Source organism: Bubalus kerabau, chromosome X (assembly GCF_029407905.1).
Source record: "Bubalus kerabau isolate K-KA32 ecotype Philippines breed swamp buffalo chromosome X, PCC_UOA_SB_1v2, whole genome shotgun sequence".
Taxonomy (NCBI): domain Eukaryota; kingdom Metazoa; phylum Chordata; class Mammalia; order Artiodactyla; family Bovidae; genus Bubalus; species Bubalus kerabau.
This window is the reverse complement of record NC_073647.1, coordinates 87,627,692-87,647,131: the sequence shown is the minus strand read 5'-3', so window position 1 is coordinate 87,647,131 and position 19,440 is coordinate 87,627,692. Positions and strand designations below refer to the sequence as shown.

At 37.6% G+C, this 19,440-nt stretch overlaps 1 long non-coding RNA gene across 1 annotated transcript in view; it reads left to right on the top strand.

Annotated features, from left to right (window-relative positions):
• The window catches only part of LOC129639133 (uncharacterized), a 73,474-nt gene that overhangs the window by 37,794 nt on the left and 16,240 nt on the right, over positions 1 to 19,440 (top strand). The window lies entirely within an intron of this gene.

The window sequence follows — 19,440 nt, the reverse complement described above, 5'->3', positions numbered from 1 at the left end:
ACAGAGGAGCCTGGAAGGCTGCAGTCCACAGGGTTGCTGAGGGTCGGACACAACTGAGCGATTTCACTTTCACTTTTCACTTTCATGCATTGGAGAAGGAAATGGCAACCCACTCCAGTGTTCTTGACTGGAGAATCCCAGGGACGGGGGAGCCTGGTGGGCTGCCGTCTATTGGGTCGCACATAGTTGGACATGACTGAAGTGACTTAGCAGCAGCAGCAGAAGTTTTCTAGTGATATCTTTAGGGTAATCTATGTATAGTATTATTTCATTTGCATACAGGTAGAGTTTTACTTTTTTTTTTCCAATCTAGATTCTTCTTTTTCTTCTCTGATTGCTATGGCTAGGCCTCCAAAACTATGTTGCATAATGGTGAGAATGGGCACACTTGTCTTGTTCATGATCTTATAGAAATATTTTCAGTTTTTCATCCTTAATAATAATGTTGACCATGGGATTGTTGCATATGTCATTTATTATGTTGAGGTAGGTTCCTTCTGTGCCTGCTTTCTGTATTTTTTTTTAATCATAAATGGATGTTAATTTTTTTCAAAAGCCTTCTCTGAATCTATTGAAATGATCATATGGTTTCTATCTTTTGGTCTGTTAATATGGTTTATCACATTGATTGATTTGCATTATTTGAAGCAATCTTGCATTACTGCAATAAAGGCCACTTGCTTATGATATATGACGTTTTTAATGTTTTTTGGAATATGTTTGCTAGGATTTTGTTGAGTATTTTTCCATCTAAGTTCATCAGTGACATTTACCTGTAATTTTCTTTTTTGTGGCATCTTTGTATGGTTTTAGTATCAGGGTGATGGTGGGTTCAAAGAATGAGTTTGGGGATAGTTATTCCTCTGAAGTTTTCTGGAAGAATTTGAGTAGGATAGGGACTAGCTCTTCTCTGAACTTTTGGTAGAATTTACCTGTGAAACCATCTGGCCCTGTGCTTTTGTTTGTTGGAAGATTTCTTATTACAGTTTCAATTGCCATGCTTGTGATTGGTCTATTCATGTTTACTATTTCTTCTTGGTTCAGTTTTGGAAGGTTATACTTTTCCCAGAATTTGTCCATGTCTTCAAGGTTGTCTATTTTATTGACATATAATTGCTCATAATAGTCTTTTATGATACTTTGTGTTTCTGTATTCTCTGTTGTAAGATCTTTTTCATTTCTAATTTTGTTGATTTGATTTTTCTCCCTTTTTTTCTTGATGAGTCTGGCTAATGGTTTGTCAATTTTGTTTATCTCTCAAAGAACCAGCTTTTTGTTTTATTGATCTTTGCTGTTGTCTTCAATTCTTTTTCATTTATGCTCTGATCTTTATCATTTATTCCCTTTTACTAACTTTGATTTTTTTTGTTGTTGCTGTTCTTCTTTTTCTAGTTGCTGTAAGTGTAGACTTAGATTGTTTATTTGATGTTTCTCTTGTTTCCTGAGGTAGGCTTGTATTGCTATAAATTTCCCTCTTACCACTGCTTTTACTGCATCCTGTAGATTTTGAGTCATCGTGTTTTCATTATCATTTGCTTCTAGGTACTCTTGATTTCTTTTTCTTCATTCTTCAGTGACTTGGTTATTCTCAAGCATATTGTGTAGACTCCATAGGTTTGTATATTTTATAGTTATTTTTTCCTGTAGTTGATACCTAATTTTATAGTGCTATGATCAAAAAAGATGCTTGAAATTATTTCAATTGTTTAAAACTTTACCAAGTCTTGATTTGTGACCCAAGATGCAATCTATTCTGAACAACATTCCATGTGCACTTGAGGAAACAAAAGTGGAATATACTGTTTTTGGATGAAATGCCTTGCAGATATCAGTCAGGTCCAATTGCTCCAATTTATCATTTAAAGCTTGTGTTTCCTTATTAATTTTCTGTGTGAATGATCTGTCCTTTGATGTGAGTGGGGTGACTGTGTTACTGTTAATTTCTGCTTAAATAGATATATTTGTTTTTTTTGTATTGAGGTATTCCTCTGTTGGGTGCATTAAATTGTTATATCTTCTTGGATTGATCCCCTGAACATTATGTAGTGTCCTTCCTTCTGTCTTGAGACAGTCTTTAAAGTCTATTTTGTGTTATATGAAAATTATTGCTCCCACTTTCTTTTGATTTCCTTTTGCATGAGATATATTTTTCCAGCCCCTCACTTTCAGTTTGTGTGTATCCCTAGGTCTGAGATGGGTCTCTTGTGGATGCATATTTAGAGGTCTTTTTTTTTTTTTTTCCTATTATCCATTCAGACAATCTGTGTCTTTGATTGGAGTATTTAGCCATTTACTTTTTTTTTTTTAATTTTATTTTATTTTTAAACTTTACATAACTGTATTAGTTTTGCCAAATATCAAAATGAATCCGCCACAGGTATACATGTGTTCCCCATCCTGAACCCTCCTCCCTCCTCCCTCCCCATTCCATCCCTCTGGGTCGTCCCAGTGCACCAGCCCCAAGCATCCAGTATCATGCATCGAACCTGGACTGGCAACTCGTTTCATACATGATATTTTACATGTTTCAATGCCATTCTCCCAAATCTTCCCACCCTCTCCCTCTCTCTGAGTCCATAAGACTGTTCTATACATCAGTGTCTCTTTCGCTGTCTCGTACACAGGGTTATTGTTACCATCTTTCTAAATTCCATATATATGCGTTAGTATACTGTATTGGTGTTTTTCTTGCTGGCTTACTTCACTCTGTATAATAGGCTCCATTTTCATCCACCTCATTAGAACTGATTCAAATGTATTCTTTTTAATGGCTGAATAATACTCCATTGTGTATATGTACCACAGCTTTCTTATCCATTCATCTGCTGATGGACATCTAGGTTGCTTCCATGTCCTGGCTATTATAAACAGTGCTGCGATGAACATTGGGGTACACGTGTCTCTTTCCCTTCTGGTTTCCTCAGTGTGTATGCCCAGCAGTGGGATTGCTGGATCATAAGGCAGGTCTATTTCCAGTTTTTTAAGGAATCTCCACACTGTTCTCCATAGTGGCTGTACTAGTTTGCATTCCCACCAGCAGTGTAAGAGGGTTCCCTTTTCTCCACACCCTCTCCAGCATTTATTACTTGTAGACTTTTGGATTGCAGCCATTCTGACTGGCGTGAAATGGCACCTCATAGTGGTTTTGATTTGCATTTCTCTGATAATGAGTGATGTTGAGCATCTTTTCATGTGTTTGTTAGCCATCTGTATGTCTTCTTTGGAGAAATGTCTATTTAGTTCTTTGGCCCATTTTTTGATTGGGTCATTTATTTTTCTGGAGTTGAGCTGTAGGAGTTGCTTGTATATTCTCGAGATTAGTTGTTTGTCAGTTGCTTCATTTGCTATTATCTTCTCCCATTCTGAAGGCTGTCTTTTCACCTTGCTAATAGTTTCCTTTGATGTGCAGAAGCTTTTAAGGTTAATTAGGTCCCATTTGTTTATTTTTGCTTTTATTTCCAATATTCTGGGAGGTGGGTCATAGAGGATCCTGCTGTGATGTATGTCAGAGAGTGTTTTGCCTATGTTCTCCTCTAGGAGTTTTATAGTTTCTGGTCTTATGTTTAGATCTTTAATCCATTTTGAGTTTATTTTTGTGTATGGTGTTAGAAAGTGTTCTAGTTTCATTCTTTTACAAGTGGTTGACCAGAGTTCCCAGCACCACTTGTTAAAGAGATTGTCTTTAATCCATTGTATATTCTTGCCTCCTTTGTCAAAGATAAGGTGTCCATATGTGCATGGATTTATCTCTGGGCTTTCTATTTTGTTCCATTGATCTATATTTCTGTCTTTGCGCCAGTACCATACTGTCTTGATGACTGTGGCTTTGTAGTAGAGCCTGAAGTCAGGTAGGTTGATTCCTCCAGTTCCATTCTTCTTTCTCAAGATCGCTTTGGCTATTCGAGGTTTTTTGTTTTTCCATACAAATTGTAAAATTATTTGTTCTAGCTCTGTGAAGAATGCTGTTGGTAGCTTGATAGGGATTGCATTGAATCTATAGATTGCTTTGGGTAGTATACTCATTTTCACTATATTGATTCTTCCAATCCATGAACATGGTATATTTCTCCATCTGTTAGTGTCCTCTTTGATTTCTTTCACCAGTGTTTTATAGTTTTCTATATATAGGTCTTTAGATTCTTTAGGTAGATATATTCCTAAGTATTTTATTCTTTCCGTTGCAATGGTGAATGGAATTGTTTCCTTAATTTCTCTTTCTGTTTTCTCATTATTAGTGTATAGGAATGCAAGTGATTTCTGTGTGTTGATTTTATATCCTGCAACTTTACTATAGTCATTGATTAGTTCTAGTAATTTTTTTGGTGGAGTCTTTAGGGTTTTCTATGTAGAGGATCATGTCATCTGCAAACAGTGAGAGCTTTACGTCTTCTTTTCCAATTTGGATTCCTTTTATTTCTTTTTCTGTTCTGATTGCTGTGGCCAAAACTTCCAAAACTATGTTGAATAGTAATGGTGAAAGTGGGCACCCTTGTCTTGTTCCTGACTTTTGGGGAAATGCTTCCAATTTTTCACCATTGAGGATAATGTTTGCTGTGGGTTTGTCATATATAGCTTTTATTATGTTGAGGTATGTTCCTTCTATTCCTGCTTTCTGAAGAGTTTTTATCATAAATGGATGTTGAATTTTGTCCAAGGCTTTCTCTGCATCTATTGAGATAATCATATGGTTTTTATTTTTCAATTTGTTAATGTGGTGTATTACATTGATTGATTTAAAAGAAAACTACAGGCCAATATCACTGATGAACATAGATGCAAAAATCCTTAACAAAATTCTAGCAATCAGAATCCAACAACACATTAAAAAGATTATACACCATGACCAAGTGGGCTTTATCCCAGGGAGCCATTTACTTTTAAGGAAATTATTGATACATATGATCCTTTTATCATTTACATTATTGTTTTGTATTTGGTTATGTAGGCCTTTTCTTTCTCTTATGTTTCCTGTCTAGGGAAGTTTCTTTAATGTTTTTTGTAAAGCTGATCTGGTGCCACTAAATTCTCTTAACTTTTGCTTGTCTGTCAAGTTTTTGATTTCTCCTTTGAATCTGAATGAGATCTATACTGGATAAAGTAATCTTGGTTGTAGGTGTTTTCCTTTAATAATGTTAAGTATATCCTAGCACTCCCTCCTGGCCTGCAGTTTCTGTTGAAAGATCAGCTGTTAACTTTATGGGAATCCCTTTGTATGTTATTTGTTGCTTTTCCTTTGTTGGTTTTAATTTTTTTTTTCATTGTGTCTAATTTTCATTAGCTTGGTTAGTTTGCATCATGGTGTGTTTCTCCTTGGGTTTATCTGAGACTGTCTGGGCTTCCTGGATTTGAGTGGCTATTGTTTTTTTCTATATTAGGGAAAATTTCAACTATAATCTCCTCAAATATTTTCTCATATCCTTTCCTTTTCTCTTCTTCTTCTGAACCCCTATAATTCAGATGTTGGTGTGCTTAATGTTCTCCCAGAAGTTTCTGAGACTGTCCTCATTTCTTTTCTTTTTGTTCTTTTTTAAAAAAAAAAAAAATTCTGCTCTTTATCAGTTATTTCCACCATTCTATCTTCCTACACACTTATCCATTCTCCTGCCTCAGTTGCTCTGCTATTGTTTCCACTATTGTATTTTTAATCTCAATTATTGCATTGTTCATTGCTGATTGTCTATTCTTTATTTCCTCTAGGTCCTGGTTAAACTTTTCTTGTATCTTCTCTATCTGTGCCTCTAGTTTATTTATCATGCTTTTCTTATGTTTCCAAGATTTTGAATCATCTTTTCTCATGTTGCTCTGAGTTGTTTTCATGTAGACTGCCTATTTCCTTTTTAATTTGATCTTGTGGGTTTTTGTCATGTTCCTTCATCTGCAGCATGTTTCTCTGTCTTTTCATTTTGTTTAATTTATTGCATTTTCAGTCTCCTTTATGAAGTTTGGAAGGTTGTAGTCCCTCTCAGTTGTGGAGTCTGCTACCATGGGTGGGGTTGAACCAGTGCCTTTTGAAGATTTCCTGGTTGGTGGGATTTGTGTCTATGTTCTTCTGGATGGAACTTGATCTTTTCTTTCTGAAGGTCAGTGGCATGTCCAATAGTGTGTTTTTGGGTGTTCTGTGAGCTTGATATGGTTTTGGGAAGCCTATCTGCTAATGAGCAGGTTTGTGTTTCTGTTTTGCTGAAAGTTTGACATGAAGTGTCTGGCACTGGAGCTTGTTGGCACATGAATAGGGCTTGGTCTTAGTGTTGAGATGGGGGCTTTTGGGAAAGCACTTTCTGATTAATATTTCATTGTGCTAGGAGATCTATGGTTGTCCAAAGTCCTGCACTCAGGTCTCTCACCTTGGGAATTCAGGCTCGACTCCTTACTCTAGCACCAAGACTTGAGAGGCCACACAGCACAGAAGATAAACTTCAAGACTAATGGTGAAAGCAACACTCAACAGCCTAGAACACCCAAAGAAACTCACACACTTATAAACAGAAGAGAAAAAAAAGAGAAAATTAGAAAAGGATAAAAACATGAGTCTAAAAGAAGAGAGCAATCAAGCTAATAGGCAAACCCATAAATGAAAATGAATATTAAAAACTAGACTAACAAAAATACAAAATCAAAAACATGGGGAAAAATGCAGTATAACTAAAGTAACTGTAAAAATAGGAAAATAAAGTGAATTTATCTAAAACTAAAGTGTTTTTAAAAAAGGAAAAAAGTAAGTTATAAAAATTAAGGGAATAACAAAGAAAAAACAATATTAAAACAATATGAAAAAGGAAAAACAGAAAAATATATAGAGTGGTAGTAAGAAAAATGTCCTCATGATTCTTCTGTTGTTCACTCCACACAGTGTGCTCTAGACAATCTACCTACTCAGAAAGTCCTCCAATATTTCTAGAAAGGTTTCTGGACCTGTTTAGAGCAGTGTACAGTCAGTTCATACTCAGATCTTGCCTTACTACAGCTTGTATTTGCTCCCAGTCCACAATTTCCCCTAAAGTTCATAGTCTCAGGCTAATTTTGGGGATTTAATTGTGGCTGCAGGAACAATTTCTTCTCTTGAGATTCTTTGTTCTCACTATTCCTGGTACTCACCTTTGGTTTTGGCCTGCCTAGAGACAAAGTACTAACAGACATAAATGGAGAAGCTCACAGTAAGACAGTAATAATAAGGAATTTTAACACACCAATTAAATCCATGAGCAAATTATCCAGAACGAATACTAACAATAAAACACTGATCTTTAAAGACATATTAAAGCATATTGGAATATATCTGTATGCGTATATATATATATATATATATATATATATGTCTATATATGGCATGTGTGTGTGTATTGCATATGTATATATGGCATATCTGTGTGTATAGAAAAAGCAAGAGAGTTCCAGCAAAACATCTATTTCTGCTTTGTTGACTATGCTAAAGCCTTTGACTGTGTGGATCACAAGAAACTGTGGAAAATTCTGAAAGAGATGGGAATACCAGACCACCTGATGTGCCTCTTGAGAAATTTGTATGCAGGTCAGGAAGCAACAGTTAGAACTGGACATGGAACAACAGACTGGTTCCAAATAGGAAAAGGAGTTCATCAAGGCTGTATATTGTCACCCTGTTTATTTAACTTATATGCAGAGTACATCATGAGAAATGCTGGACTGGAAGAAACACAAACTGGAATCAAGATTGCCGGCAGAAATATCAATAACCTCAGATATGCAGATGACACCACCCTTATGGCAGAAAGTGAAGAGGAACTCAAAAGCCTCTTGATGAAAGTGAAAGTGGAGAGTGAAAAAGTTGACTTAAGGCTCAACATTCAGAAAACGAAGATCATGGTATCCAGTCCCACCACTTCATGGGAAATATATGGGGAAACAGTGGAAACAGTGTCAGACTTTATTTTTCTGGGCTCCAAAATCACTGCAGATGGTGACTGCAGCCATGAAATTAAAAGACGCTTACTCCTTGGAAGGAAAGTTATGACCAACCTAGATAGCGTATTCAAAAGCAGAGACATTACTTTGCCAACAAAGGTTCATCTAGTCAAGGCTATGGTTTTTCCTGTGGTCATGTATGGATGAGACAGTTGGACTGTGAAGAAGGCTGAGTGCCGACGAATTAATGCTTTTGAACTGTGGTGTTGGAGAAGACTCTTGAGAGTCCCTTGGACTACAAGGAGATCCAACCAGTCCATCCTAAAAATCAGCCCTGGGATTTCTTTGGAAGGAATGATGCTAAAGCTGAAACTCCAGTACTTTGGCCAACTGATGCGAAGAGTTGACTCATTGGAAAAGACTGATGCTGGGAGGGATTGGGGGCAGGAGGAGAAGGGGATGACAGAGGATGAGATGGCTGGATGGCATCACTGACTCGATGGACGTGAGTCTGAGTGAACTCTGGGAGTAGGTGATGGACAGGGAGGCCTGGCGTGCTGTGATTCATGGGGTTCCAAAGAATCGGACACGACTGAGCGACTTATCTGATCTGATCTGATCTGATACAAATATATGCCATCCAAAAGCAGCAGAATACATGTTATATTCAAGTACCCATTGACATTCACCAGTTTATATCATATGCTGTAAGACTGCTTCCCTGATACCTCAGTTGTTAAAGAATCCGCCTGCATTTCAGGAGACCCCGGTTCTATTCTTGGGTTGGGAAGATCCACTGGAGAAGGGATAGGTTACCCACTCCAGTATTCTTGGCCTTCCCTTGTGGCTCAGCTGGTAAATAATTCACCTGTAATGTGGGAGCCCTGGCTTCTATCCCTGAGTTGGGAAGATACCCTAGAGAAGGGAACGGCTACCCATGCCAGTATTCTGGCCTGGAGAATTCCATGGACTGTATGGGGTTGCAAAGAGTCAGACACGACTGAGTGACTTTCACTTCATTTTACTTCCTGTGGGACACTGTAAAATCAGTGCTAAGGTTCATAGCAATACAGGCATACATCAAGAAACAAGAAAAAAATCAAATATATATCCTAACTCTACACCTAAAGCAACTGGAAAAGGAAGAAATGAAGAACACCAGGGTTAGTAAAAGGAAAGAAATATTAAAAATTAGAGCAGAAATCCATGCAAAAGAAACAGAAAAGCCCATAGCAAAAATCAACAAAGCCAAAAGCTGATTCTTTGAGAGGATAAATACAATTGACAAACCATTAGCCAAACTCATCAAGAAAGAAAGGGAGAAAAGTCAAATCAATAAAAAATTAGAAATGAAAATGGAGAAATCACAACAGACAACACAGAAATACAAAGGATCATAAGAGACTACTATCAGCAATTATATTACAATAAAATGGACAACATGGAAGAAATGGACAAATTCTTAGAAAAGTACAACTTTCCAAAACTGAACCAGGAAGAAATAGAAAACGTTAGCAGACCCATCACAACCACAGAAATTGAAACTGTAATCAGAAATCTTCCAGAAAACAAAAGTCCAGGACGAGACGGCTTCACAGCTGAATTCTACCAAAAATTTAGAGAAGAGCTAACACCTATCCTATTCAAACTCTTCCACAAAATTGCAGATGAATGTAAACTTCCAAACTCATTCTATGAGGCCACCATTACCCTAATACCGAAACCTGACAAAGGTGTCACAAAAAAAGAAAACTATAGGTCAATTACACTGATGAACATAGATGCAAAAATCCTTAACAAAATTCTAGCCATCAGAATCCAACAACACATTAAAAAGATCATACATCATGACCAAGTGGGGTTTATCCAAGGGATGCAAGGATTCTTCAATATCTGAAAATCAATCAATGTAATACACCACACTAACAAATTGAAAAATAAAAACCATATGATTATCTCAATAGATGCAGAGAAAGCCTTTGACAAAATCCAACATTGATTTATCATAAAAACTCTCCAGAAAGCAGGAATAGGAGAAACATAACCCACAGTAAACATTATCCTCAGTGGTGAAGAATTGAAAGCATTTCCCCTGAAGTCAGGAAAAAGACAAGGGTGCCCATTTTCACCACTACTATCCAACATAGTTTTGGAAGTTTTGGCCACAACAATCAGAGCAGAAAAAGAAATAAAGGGAATTCAGATTGGAAAAGAAGAAATGAAACTCTCACTGTTTGCAGATGACATAATTCTCTACATAGAAAATCCCAAAGATTCCACTAGAAAATTACTAGAGCTAATCAATGATTATAGTAAACCTGTAGGATATAAAATCAACACACTGAAATCCCTTGCATTCCTATACACTAATAATGAGAAAACAGAAAGAGAAATTAAGGAAACAATTCCATTCACCATTGCAACAAAAAGAATAAAATACTTAAGGAGATATCTACCTAAGGAACCTATATGTAGGTCAAGAAGCAACAGTTAGAACTGGACATGGAACAACAGACTGGTTCCAAATAGGAAAAGGAGTATGTCAAGGCTGTATATTGTCACCCTGCTTATTTAATTTCCTTGCAGAGTACATCATGAGAAACACTGGGCTGGAAGCAGCAAAAACTGGAATCAAGATTTCCAGGAGAAATATCAATAACCTCAGATATGCAGATGACACTACCCTTATGGCAGAAAGTGAACAGGAACTAAAAAGCCTCTTGATGAAAGTGAAGGAGGGGAGTGAAAAATTTGGCATAAAGCTCAACATTCAGAAAACTAAGGTCATGGCATTTGGTCCCATTGCTGCTGCTGCTGCTAAGTGGCTTCAATCATGTCCAATTCTGTGCGACCCCAGAGACAGCAGCCCACCAGGCTCCCCCATCCCTGGAATTCTCCAGGCAAGAACACTGGAGTGGGTTTCCATTTCCTTCTCCGATGCATGAAAGTGAAAAGTTAAAGTGAAGTCGCTCAGTTGTGTCTGACTCCTAGTGACCCCATGGAGTGCAGGATATCAGGCTCCCCTGTCCATGGGATTTTCCAGGCAAGAATACTGGAGTGGGGTGCCATTGCCTTCTCCGTTTGGTCCCATTACTTCATGGCAAATAGTTGGGGAAACAGTGGAAACAGTGTCAGACTTTATTTTTCTGGGCTCCAAAATCACTGCAGATGGTGATTGCAGCCATGAAATTAAAAGACGCTTACTCCTTAGAAGGAAAGTTATGACCAACCTAGATAGCATATCCAAAAGCAGAGACATTACTTTGCCAACAAAGTTCCGTCTAGTCAAGGCTATGGTTTTTCCAGTGGTCATGTATGGATGTGAGAGTTGGACTGTGAAGAAAGCTGAGCACCGAAGAATTGATGCTTTTGAACTGTGGTGTTGGAGAAGACTCTTGAGAGTCTCTTTTACTGCCAGGAGTTCCAACCAGTCCATCCTAAAGGAGATCGATCCTCAGTGTTCATTGGAAGGATTGATGCTAAAGCTAAAACGCCAATACTTTGGCCACCTCATGCAAAGAGTTGACTCATTGGAAAAGACTCTGATGCTGGGAGGGATTGGGGGCAGGAGGGAAAGGGGACAACAGAGGATGAGATGGGCTGGATGCCATCATCAAATCGATGGAGACGAGTTTGGGTGAACTCCGGGAGTTGGTGATGGACAGGGAGGCCTGGAGTGCTGCAATCCATGGGGTCCCAAAGTGTCAGACAAGACTGAGCCACTGAGCTTAACTGAAAACAAAAGACCTATATATAGAAAACTATAAAACACTGGTGAAAGAAATCAAAGAAGACACTAATAGATGGAGAAATATACCGTATTCAGGCATTGGAAGAATCAAGAAAGTGAAAATTCTCCCTCTCTCTCTCTCTCTCTATATATATATATGATATATAGTATATATATGATATATAGTATATATATATACTATATATATAGTAATTACTCACTATATATATATGATATATAGTATATATATGATATATAGTATATATATATACTATATATATAGTAATTACTCACTATATATATGATATATAGTATATATATATGATATATAGTATATATATATACTATATATATAGTAATTACTCACTATATATATATGATATATAGTATATATATATATACTATATATATAGTAATTACTCACTATATATATATATATATATATATATATATATATATATATATAGTGAGTATTCTACCCAAAGCAATCTATAGATCCAATGCAATCCCTATCAAGCTACCAATGGTATTTTTCACAGAGCTAGAACAAATATTTTCACAATATGTATGGAAATACAAAAGCGTCGAATAGCCAAAGCAATCTTGCGAAAGAAGAATGGAACTGGAGGAATCAACCTGCCTGACTTCAGGCTCTACTATAAAACCATAATCATCAAGCCAGTTCGGTACTGCCATAAAGACAGAAAGATAGATCAATGGAACAAAATAGAAAGTCCAGAGATAAATCCACGCACCTATGGACACCTTATCTTTGACAAAGGAGGCAAGAATATTCAGTGGAGAAAAGACAATCTCTTTAACAAATGCTGCTGGGAAAACCAGTCAACCACTTGTAAAAGAATGAAACTAGGCCACTTTCTAACACCACACACAAAAATAAACTCAAAATGGATTAAAGATCTAAACATAAGGCCAGAAACTATAAAAGTCCTAGAGGAGAACATATGCATAACACTCTCTGACATAAATCACAGCAGGATACTCTATGACCCACCTCCCAGAATATTGGAAATGAAAGTAAAAATAAACAAATAGGACCTATTTAAAATTAAAAGCTTCTGCACAACAAAGGAAACTATAAGCAAGGTGAAAAGACAGCCTTCAGAATGGGAGAAAATAATAGCAAATGAAGCAACTGACAAATAATTAATCTCCAAAATATACAAGCAACTCCTGCAGCTCAACTCCAGAAAAATATATGACCCAATCAAAAAATGGGCCAAAGAGCTAAACAGATATTTCTCCAAAGAAGACATAGAGATGGCTAACAAACACATGAAAATATGCTGAACATCACTCATTATCAGAGAAATGCAAATCAAAACCACAATGAGGTACCATTTCATGCCAGTCAGAATGGCTGCTGTCCAAATGTTTACAAGCAACAAGTGCTGGAGAGGGTGTGGAGAAAAGGGAACCCTCTGGAACCCTCTTGCACTATTGGTGGGAATGCAAACTAGTACAGCCATTATGGATAACAGTGTGGAGATTCCTTAAAAAACTGGAAATAGAACTGCCATACGACCCAGAAATCCCACTGCTGGGCATACACACTGAAGAAACCAGAATTGAAAGAGACGCGTGTACTCCAATGTTCATCACTGCACTGTTTATAATAGCCACGACATGGAAGCAACCTAGATGTCCATCAGCAGACGAATGGATAAGAAAGGTGTGGTACATATTCACAATGGAGTATTACTCAGCCATTAAAAAGAATACATTTGAGTCAGTTCTAAAGAGGTGGATGAAACTGGAGCCTATTATACAGAGTGAAGTAATCCAGAAAGAAAAACACAATACAGTATACTCATGAATTTGAAAGATGGTAATGATAAACCTGTGTATGAGAGACAGCAATAGACACAGATGTATAGAACAGCCATTTGGGCTCTGTGGGAGAGGTCGAGGGTGGGATGATTTGGGTGAATGGCATTGAAACATGTATAATATCATATGTGAAAGAAAGTGCCAATCCAGGTTTGATGCATTATGCAGGATGCTTGGGTCTGGTGCACTGGGATGACCCAGAGGGATAGTATGGGGAGGGAATTGGGAGGGAGGTTCAGGATGGGGAACACCTCTACACCCATGGCGGATTCATGTTGATGTATGGCAAAACCAATACAATATTGTAAAGTAAAAAAAAAATAAAAAATAAAAAATAAAAAAACGAAATTAGAAAGTTAAAAAACAAAAAAAGGAGTGAGGAAGGAGACAGAGGTGGCCAGGAGGATAAAAGGGGGAATCAAAAGGAGAGAGAAAGATCCAGCCAGTAATCAGTTCCCTAAGTGTTCTCCACAGCCTGGAACACACAATGGGGTTCACAGAGTTGGGTAGAGAAGAAAGGGGGAAAGGGGGAGATAGAGGCGGCCTGATGGAGAGAAGGAAGAGTCAAAAGGGGGAGAGAGCAATCAGGCCATTGATCTCATTCCCAAGTAAAAATGGGTACTGAAGACTGGGTTTGTAAAAATACAAAGTTGATAACAAATACCAAAAATCAAAAATTAAAAATCTAGAATAGAGGTTAGATTCTCAAAAATACAATATTAAAAAAAAGAAAAAGCAAAGTCACAAAAATTATGTTTTGTATATATATATATATATATATATATATATATATATATATATAAAGTTTGCTTTAAAATAGTGTCTTTTTTTTGCAAGGTTATTAAAATGAAAATTAAAGGAGTAATAGGGGACTTAAAAATTAATTTAGAAAATGGTAATAGTAAAAATATATCTAACACTTTCTCTGGAGCTGTTGTGGACAGTGTGGGGTCAGTTCATTTTCAGATAGTTCCTTGGTTCAGCTTGTACTTCTCAAGGTCTATAGGCCCCTTCCTATGTAGTCCGTGCTAACTGCAGGGTTTTAATCTATTGCACCTGTCACTTCCATTGGGCCTGCGTTTTGTGCCTGTCCCAGGTCCAGGCAGCTCAGGTAACCAGGGCCTTGGTGCGCATAGTTGCCCCCCATTGAAGTCTGTAACTTATACCACGTCCCAGGCGCTCGGTTTTCTGGGTGTGCCGTGTGTCTCTTCTGGGGAGCTGATCTCTGGCTGCGATCCTCCCAGCGGATGTTGACCATCAAGAATCCCAAGAAGACTTGGTTAGCAACAAAGTCTGTTTGCAGTTTGGTATAGGATGCCTTTCTGGGGCCGCAATTGCCCCCTTCAGGCTCTGTCTGCCATCGCTTGCCTGTGTGTGGTGAGGGATGGGCCGGTCCGCAGCCGGGTAGCTCTGCTCAGTCCTTTGTTCTGTAAGCAGGCCTGGCAGTGTCTTATGTTAGGGCTTTTCGCGGGATAGCTATCCCACAGTCTGGGTTGCTCTCTCAAGCTAGTTTCCTCAGATTGCCTTCGGGGCATTCAGGCTGGTCCTTACCCTAAGCAATACAGCCGGCGCCTTGCTTCCAGCCCCCACTTGCTAGTGTGGGATACAAGCATTTGGGCTGCTGCTCCCCTGGGAGTTGCTGTTAGGCATGTAATCTGTGGGGTTGATTATTTATTTATTTTTCCTCCCAGTTATGTTGCCCTCTGAGATTCCAAGGCTCTCCACAGGCTTGCCGGAGAGAGTGTTTCCTGGTGTTTGGAAACATCCATCTTTTTTTAAGACTCCCTTCCTGGGATGGGTCTCCATCCCTACCTATTTTGTCTCTCTTTTTATCTTTTATATTTTGTCCTACCTCCTTTTGAAGACAATAGGCTGCCTTTCTGGGTGCCTGATGTTCTCTGACAGCATTCAGAAGTTGTTTTGTGGAATTTAGTCAGCATTCAAATGTTCTTTTGATGAATTTGTGGGGGAGAAAGTGGTCTCCACATCTTATTCCTCCGCCATCTTAGGACCGCCCTAATTGTTATCTATTTAATATACAATAGTATGTATAAGTCCAGAGAAGGCAATGGCATCCCACTCCAGTACTTTTGCCTGGAAAATCCCATGGACAGAGGAGCCTGGTAGGCTGCAGTCCATGTGGTTGCTAAGAGTCGGACATGACTGAGTGACCTCACTTTCACTTTTCACTTTCATGCATTGGAGAAGGAAATGGCAACCCAGGGACAGGGGAGCCTGGTGGGCTGCCGTCTATGGGGTCGCATAGAGTTGGACATGATTGAAGTGACTTAGCAGCAGCAGCAGTATGTATAAGTCAACCTCAAAGTCCCAATTTATACCTCCCCATTTATTTGCTTGAAAGCCATGAATATGTGTTCTAGATTTGACTCTATTTCTGTTTTGTAAATAAGTTCATTTGTAACATATTTTTAGATTCCTCATATAAGTGATATCATATGATATTTGTCTTTCTATTTCTGACTACTTTATTCAGTATGACAACCAATAAGTTCATCCATTTCACTGCAAGTTGCATTGTTTCATTCCTTCTTCTGACTGAGTAATACTCCATTGTACCACTTCATCTTCATCATTCATCTGTTGATGGACATTTAGGTTGCTTCCATGTCCTGGCTATAATAAATAATGCTGCAATGAACATTAACTTTCATATATTTTTCAAATTACACTTTTCTCCAGATATACACCCAGGAGTGGGATTGCTACATCATATGATAGCTGTAATTTTAGTTTTTATTTAATTTTTTTTAAATTTTATTTTATTTTTAAACTTTACATAACTGTATTAGTTTTGCCAAATATCAAAATGAATCCGCCACAGGTATACATGTGTTCCCCATCCTGAACCCTCCTCCCTCCTCCCTCCCGATTCCATCCCTCTGGGTCGTCCCAGTGCACTAGCCCCAAGCATCCAGTATCGTGCATCGAACCTGGACTGGCAACTCGTTTCATACATGATATTTTACATGTTTCAATGACCTCCATACCATTCTCCAGGGATTCCCTGGTAGCTCAAATGGTAAAGAGTCTGCTTGCAATGCAGAAGACCCGGGTTCAATCCCTGGGTTGAGAAGATACCCTGGAGCAGGAAATGACAACCCACTCCAGTATTCTTGCCTGGAAAATCCCATGGGTGGAGGAGCCTGGCAAGCTACAGTCCACGGGGTTGCAAGGAGTCAGATACAACTGAGTGACTTCACATACTGTTTCCCATAGTGGCTGTAGCAATTTACATTCCCACCAACAGCGTAGGAGGGTTCCCTTTTCTCCACACCTTCTCTAGCATTTATTGTTTGTAAATTTTTTGATGATGGCTATTCTGACTGGTGTGAGGTGATATCGAGGTGATATCTCATTGAACTTTTGATTTACATGTCTCTAATAATTAGTGATGTTGAGCATCTTTTCATGTGGTTTTTGAGCACCTATTTGTCTTTTTTAAAAGGTTTTCTAGACAGCTCAGTGGTAAAGGATCCGCCTGCCAATGCAGGAGACACAGGTGTCAGGGGTTTGATCCCTTTGTCTGTAAGACCTCTGGAGGGGGAAATGGCACACCATTCCAGTATTTCTTGTCTGGAAAATTCCATGGACAGTAGAATCTGGCTGGCTACAGTCCATGGGGGTGAAATGAGTTGAACACAACTGAATACACACACACATATCTTCTTTTGAGAAAAGTCTATTTAGATTTTCCATGTATTTTTTGAATGGATTATGGGGGGGGGTGTTGTCTATCTGTTTTTTTTTTTTTTGATATTGACTTCATACTTTGCTTGTATATTTTGAAAGGTGGTTCTTTGTCAATTATTTCATTTACTATTATTTCCTCCCATTTTGAGAGTTGTCTTTCACCTTGCTTATAGTTTCCTTCATTGTGCAAAAACTTTTAAGTTTAATTAGGTCATTCATGCTGCAATGGACATTAACATTCATGTATTTTTCAAATTACACTTTACTCCAGATATACACCCAGGAGTGGGATTGCTGCATCATATGATAGCTGTAATTTTAGTTTTTATTTTATTTTTTTAAACCTCCATATTGTTCTCCATACTGTTTATTTTCATTGTTCTAGTAGGTGGATCAAATAAGATTTTGCTGCAATTTATGTCAGAGAATGTTCTGCCTATTATTACCTCTAGTAGTTTTATAGTATCTGGCCTTAAATTTAAGTCCTTAATCCAGTTTGAATTTATTTATTTTTTCTGTATAATGTTAGTTGTTGTTGTTCAGTTGCCCAGTTGTGTTCCACTCTTTGTGACCCCATGGACTGCAGCATGCCTGGCCTCCCTGTCCCTCACCATCTCCCAGAGTTTGCCTAAGTTCACAGTCATTGCATTGGTGATGCCATCCAGCCATCTCATCCTCTGACATCCTGTTCTCATTCTGCCCTTGATCTTTCCCATCACCAGGAACTTTTCCAATGAGTCTTCTGTCGGCACAAGATGAACAAAATACTGGAGCTTCAGCTTCAGCATCAGTCCTTCCAGTGAATATTCAGGGTTTATCTCCCTTAAGACTGACTGGCTTGATTTCCTTGATGTCCAAGGGACTTTCAGGAGTCTTCTCCAGTGCCATAGTTCAAAGGCATCAATTCTTTGGCATTGTACCTTGTTTATGGTCCAATTATCACAACTCTATGTGACCACTAAAAAGAACATAGTCTTGACTATACAGACTTTGTCAGCACAGTAATGTCTCTGTCTCTATAATGTTACAGACCATTCTGCAACAATGAATAAAACATTATTATTTTGCATGCAGCTGTCCATGTTTTCTATAACCATTTATTATACAGACTGTCTTTTCTGCATTGTATATTCTTGCCTCCTTTGTTACAGACTAGGTGACCGTAGGTTCATGGGTTTATTTCTGTCCTTTCCATTCTATTCCATTGATTTATATTTCTGCTTTTGTGCTAGTACCATACTATTTTGATGACTGTTCCTTTATAGTCTGAAGTCAGAAAGCCTGATTCCTGCCACCCCATTTTTCTTTCTCAAGAGTGCTTTGGTTATTTGATGTCTTTTGTACTTTCATATAAATTGTAAAAATTTTGGTTCTAATTTTGTAAAAAAAAAAATTCAAGTGGTGTATTTCACTGAATATGTAGATTACTTTAGGTATTATAGTCATTTTCACAATATTTATTCTTCCAATCCAAGAACATGGTATATATCTCAATCTATTTGTGTCTTCTTTGATTTCTGTCATCAGTATATTGCAGTTTTCTGAGTATAGGTACTTTCTTCCTTAGGTAGGTTTATTCCTAAGTATTTTATTCTTTTTTGATGTGATGGTAAATTGAATTGCATCCTTAATTTCTCTTTTTGATCTTTCAGTATTAGTGTATAGGAATCCAAAAGATTTCTGTGCATGCTTTTTTTTTTATCCTGCAACTTTACCAAATTCATTCTTTAATAGCGTTACTTTTTTTAGTAGTATCTTTAGGATCTTCATGTATAGTATCATGTCATCTGCAAAGAGTGAAGTTTTACTTCTTCTTTTCCAATTTTGATTCATTTTAATTATTTTTCCTCCAAGACTGCCATGGGTATAACTTTTAAAAATATGTTAAATAAAAGTGATTACAGTGGACATCCTTGTTTTATTCCTGATCTTAGACAAAGTGATTTCAGATTTTAAACCATTTAGAATGATATTTGCTGGTATGTTTCATCCGTGCCCATTTTCTTGAGTCTTTTTTTTTTTTATCATAAATGGGTGTTGAATTTTTTTCAAAAGCTTTTGATACATCTGTTGAGATTGTCATATAGATTTCATTTTTCACTTTGTTCTGGTATATCACACTGATTGATTTGTTACTGAAAAATCCTTATATCCCTGGGATAAACCCCATTTGACCATTTTGTAAAATCTTTAAAAAATGTTTTTGAGTTTGGTTTGCTAGTATTCTATTGATTTTTTGTGTCTATGTTCATCAGTGATATTGGCCT